The sequence below is a fragment of the Boleophthalmus pectinirostris genome, unplaced genomic scaffold (genome assembly GCF_026225935.1).
Source record: "Boleophthalmus pectinirostris isolate CB_2022bp ecotype Guang Dong unplaced genomic scaffold, ASM2622593v1 HiC_scaffold_7, whole genome shotgun sequence".
NCBI lineage: Eukaryota > Metazoa > Chordata > Actinopteri > Gobiiformes > Gobiidae > Boleophthalmus > Boleophthalmus pectinirostris.
In genome coordinates, this window is record NW_026571473.1 from 40,847,038 (window position 1) to 40,852,076 (window position 5,039).

General features: G+C 42.2%; 1 long non-coding RNA gene across 1 annotated transcript; it reads right to left on the minus strand.

The window, feature by feature from the left end:
• Positions 1–768: 768 nt before the first annotated feature.
• LOC129412052 (uncharacterized) lies at positions 769–5,026 on the minus strand. Its single transcript, XR_008633550.1, has 2 exons — positions 4,922–5,026; positions 769–1,326 (listed from the first exon to the last, which is right to left on the minus strand). It is a non-coding gene; the product is annotated as an uncharacterized LOC129412052 (long non-coding RNA).
• Positions 5,027–5,039: the final 13 nt, after the last annotated feature.

Genomic DNA, 5,039 nt, shown 5'->3' on the forward strand with positions numbered 1-5,039 from the left:
TAAATTTTTGTAGGAAAATCCTGCACGTCACAGTCGACAGTCAAAACGATCGTCCTTTAAGAGTCTTCATTTGTGCTGCTCTGGTGGGAGGGGCCACGTACAGAGACGCTGGAGACGCTGCTGTGATAAACACCACAGAAAATTAACAACATTTTAATAGAAAATATCATTAAAATATTTTAGAAAATCATCTGAGGGCCAGATTAAAGGTCTTGGAGGGCCGGATCTGGCCCCCGGGCCGTATGTTTGACACCTGTGGTCTAGACTTTAAAGCGTCTCTGTTTGTACAAGTGTCTCCACGGCCGAGCACCAAAGTCCATCTGTGACATGTTAGTGTCATATGAACATCTCACACTCTGAGGAGCTCAGGGACCAACTCCTGCTGGTGCCAGAGTCACGACTAAACAAGGGGAGTCAGAGTTTCAGGTTCATGCAGCTAAAACCTGGAACAGTCTGAACATGTGAGACAGACTCTTCTGTGACGCTGTTTAAATCCAGACTCTAAATGATTCTGTTTCACTGTGCACGCAAAATATAGATAAAAAATAAATAAATACATTAAAAATAAATAAAGATAAATAAAATAAATAGATAAAAAATAAACAAAATAAATAAAATAAAAATAAGTAAAATAAAAAATAAATAAATAAAAATAGATAAAAAAAAAATAAGTAAAATAAAAAATAAAAATAAGTGAAATCAAAAATAAAAATATATAAATAATATAAATAAATGAAGATGGAAAACGAGCATTAAAACAGACAGAGACAGTGTGTAAATAAGTTTATTGTAATATATACATTTCAGATATTCATATGAACACGTTGCATAGAGTTAGTGCAGAAGTTCACAGATGTTAATTACACAGTTTACATGGTTTAAGGCGTCGTATTTAAGAGAAATCATATGTTGTTGTTTTTTTTTTTTTTAATGTTACTGCTGTTTGTAACCAAAACTCGACCGAAATAATACAAAATCTGGACATTATTTTTAAACGTGTTTCGGTCTAAACTGATTCGCTCCTAAATCCATGAACAATAATAATTAGTACGAGTGCAAAGAGAAAGAACGCGGCCTCGTTTCTGTCACAGACAAACACGAGGCCTGAGATGAATATAACCAGTACACATGGCAGTTTATTCAAATAATAATAATAATAATAATAATAATGTCAAATATAATAAAACACGGAGCGTTACGTCGTTCTATAAATACACGAGTTGAGGGGAGATTCCAGTGCAGCGCGTGGCTCAGATCCAGTCTTTAGTCCGAACCGGGCCAGGACTTGTGAGGGCTGCTCGGACTCCGCGGAGCCTTCGGACTTCCCTGGAAAAAAGAACGATGGACAATAAAACACCTTTAAACTCTGTTATTACGGATTTAAAGAGGGGTATTTGACCTCCCTGGGGTATTAAAGAGGGGTATTTGACTTCTGTGGGGTATTAAAGAGGGGTATTTGACTTCTGTGGGGTATTAAAGAGGGGTATTTGACCTCCCTGGGGTATTAAAGAGGGGTATTTGACTTCTGTGGGTATTAAAGAGGGGTATTTGACTTCTGTGGGGTATTAAAGAGGGGTATTTGACCTCCCTGGGGTATTAAAGAGGGGTATTTGACTTCTGTGGGGTATTAAAGAGGGGTATTTGACTTCTGGTGGGGTATTAAAGAGGGGTATTTGACCTCCCTGGGGTATTAAAGAGGGGTATTTGACTTCTGTGGGGTATTAAAGAGGGTATTTGACTTCTGTGGGGTATTAAAGAGGGGTATTTGACCTCCCTGGGGTATTAAAGAGGGGTATTTGACCTCCCTGGGGTATTAAAGAGGGGTATTTGACTTCTGTGGGGTATTAAAGAGGGTATTTGACTTCTGTGGGGTATTAAAGAGGGGTATTTGACTTCGGTGGGGTATTAAAGAGGGGTATTTGACCTCTCTGGGGTATTAAAGAGGGGTATTTGACTTCTGTGGGGTAGTAAAGAGGGGTATTTGACTTCGGTGGGGTATTAAAGAGGGGTATTTGACTTCTGTGGGGTAGTAAAGAGGGGTATTTGACTTCGGTGGGGTATTAAAGAGGGTATTTGACTTCGGTGGGGTATTAAAGAGGGGTATTTGACTTCCCTGGGGTATTAAGAGGGGTATTTGACTTCGTGGGTATTAAAGAGGGGGTATTTGACTTCTGTGGGGTATTAAAGAGGGGTATTTGACTTCGGTGGGGTATTAAAGCGGGGTATTAAAGCGGGGTATTTGATTTCGGTGGGGTATTAAAGCGGGGTATTAAAGCGGGGTATTTGACTTCTGTGGGGTATTAAAGAGGGGTATTTGACTTCGGTGGGGTATTAAAGAGGGGTATTTGACTTCTGTGGGGTATTAAAGAGGGGTATTTGACTTCTGTGGGGTATTAAAGAGGGGTATTTGACTTCTGTGGGGTATTAAAGAGGGGTATTTGACTTCGGGGGTATTTAAAGAGGGGTATTTGACTTCGGTGGGGTATTATTAAAGAGGGGTATTTGACTTCTGTGGGGTAGTAAAGCGGGGTATTTGACTTCGGTGGGGTATTAAAGAGGGGTATTTGACTTCGGTGGGGTATTAAAGAGGGGTATTGACTTCGTGGGGTATTAAAGAGGGTATTTGACTTCGGGGGGTATTAAAGAGGGTATTTGACTTCTGTGGGGTATTAAAGAGGGGTATTTGACTTCGGTGGGGTATTAAAGAGGGGTATTTGACTTCGGTGGGGTATTAAAGAGGGTATTTGACTTCGGTGGGGTATTAAAGAGGGGTATTTGACTTCGGTGGGGTATTAACTGCTCACACATCACATATTTAGATCTATGTTCCTTTTATAGTTTGGAAAATGTTATATTTGCTAAAAACAAAGCATTCAGTTTATATTGGTTTGTGCCGTATTTTTCGGACTATAAGTCGGAGTATAAATCACACCAGCCAAACGATGCGTAATGAAGAAGAAAAAAAACATATTTAATTAACACTGAACTACAAAGTCGCACTTTTTGGGGAAATGTATTTGAAATTGATCTGAATCGGTGTCTGGTAACTTAACACATTACACTGGACAAAAACAATATCTAGGCAAGTTAAAATGAGTTAAAATTAAGAAAATTGTATTTTACTTGTGTAGATTCAACTTGACCAGTAAAATGAAATAAGTGTGTTTTTTCTTCAAATAACAAACATGTGAAATTATATATTTTAATATAGAAGTCGCACCTGAGTCACAGGAAGCTCAAACCAGAAAAAAAGTGCAACTTGTAGTCTGAAAAATACGGTAAGTTTGATTTTTGTTTTTCACAGTCACAATCCTGCACATCACATCACGTTTGTTAAGTTGCTGTGTACAGTTTTGTGTCGTGTGGGAGCATGGGGGCGGAGCCTCGTACAGACTATTACTGCTAAACACAAGGAGGGTTTGAATTGGGCCCAGGAGAGATCTCTAAATTATACAAACATGCACGGATGACTCTAAAACCTCTTCAGGTGTGTTACTGACGGGAGAACAAAGTTAGAATATTCTGGAAAACTAAAAACAAAAGAATGATTTTATATAATATCCCCTCATCCCCTCGTGCGTGTGTGTGTGTGTGTGTGTGTGTGTGTGTGTGTGTGTCTGTGTGTGTGTGTGTGTGTGTGTGTGTGTCTCTGTGTGTGTGTGTGTGTGTGTGTGTGTGTGTGTGTGCTGTGTCTGTGTGTGTGTGTGTGTCTGTGTGTGTGTGTGTGTGTGTGTGTGTGTGTGTGTGTGTGTGTGTGTGTGTGTGTGTGTGTGTGTGTGTGTGTGTGTGTCTGTGTGTGTGTGTGTGTGTGTGTGTGTGTCTGTGTGTGTGTGTCTGTGTGTGTGTGTGTGTGTGTGTGTGTGTGTGTGTGTGTGTGTGTGTGTGTGTGTGTGTCTGTGTGTGTGTGTGTGTCTGTGTGTGTGTGTGTGTGTGTGTGTGTGTGTGTGTGTGTGTTGTGTTTGTGGTGTGTGTCTGTGTGTGTGTGTGTGTGTGTGTTGTGTGTGTGTGTGTCTGTGTGTGTGTGTGTGTGTCTGTGTGTGTGTGTGTGTGTGTGTGTGTGTGTGTGTGTGTGTGTGTGTGTGTGTGTCTGTGTGTGTGTTGTGTGTGTCTGTGTGTGTGTGTGTGTGTGTGTGTGTGTGTGTGTGTGTGTGTGTGTCTGTGTGTGTGTGTGTGTGTGTCTGTGTGTGTGTGTGGTGTGTGTCTGTGTGTGTGTCTGTGTGTGTGTGTGTGTGTGTGTGTGTGTGTGTGTGTGTGTGTCTGTGTGTGTCTGTGTGTGTGTGTGTGTGTGTGTTTGTGGTGTGTGTGGTGTGTGTGTGTGTGTGGTGTGTGTGTGTGTGTGTGTGTGTGTGTGTGTGTCTCTGTGTGTGTGTGTGGTGTGTGTGTGTGTCTGTGTGTGTGTGTGTGTGTGTTGTGTGTGTCGGACTCACAGCAGTAGTGTGTGTCTTGTGTGTGTTGTGTGTGTGTGTGTGTGTGTGTGTGTGTCTGTGTGTGTTGTGTGTGTGTGTGTGTGTGTGTGTGGTGTGTGTGTGTGTGTGTGTGTGTGTGTGTGTGTGTGTGGTGTGTGTGTGTGTGTGTGTGTCTGTGTGTGTGTGTGTGTGTGTGTGTGTGTGTGTGTGTCTGTGGTGTCTCTGTGTGTGTGTGTGTGTGTGGTGTGTGTGTGTGTGTGTGTGTTGTGTGTGTGTCTGTGTGTTGTGTGTCGTGTGTGTGTCTGTGTGTGTGTGTGTGTGTCTGTGTGTGTGTGTGTGTGTGTGTCTGTCACAAGCAGTAGTGTGTGTCTTTTGTAGTGGTGTGTGTGTGTGTGTGTGTGTGTGTGTGTGTCTGGACTCACAGCAGTAGTGTGTGTCTTGTTGTAGTTGGTGTGTGTGTGTGTGTGTGTGTGTGTGTGTGTGTGTGTGTGTGTGTGTGTGTGTGTGTGACTCACAGCAGTAGTGTGTGTCTTGTTGTAGTTGGTGTGTGCGTAGAGCAGAACCGCTGTGTCGTTGTGAGACGCCTCCAGTGCGATGGACAGAGCGTTACTCCCATCCTGAGAGAGAGAGAGA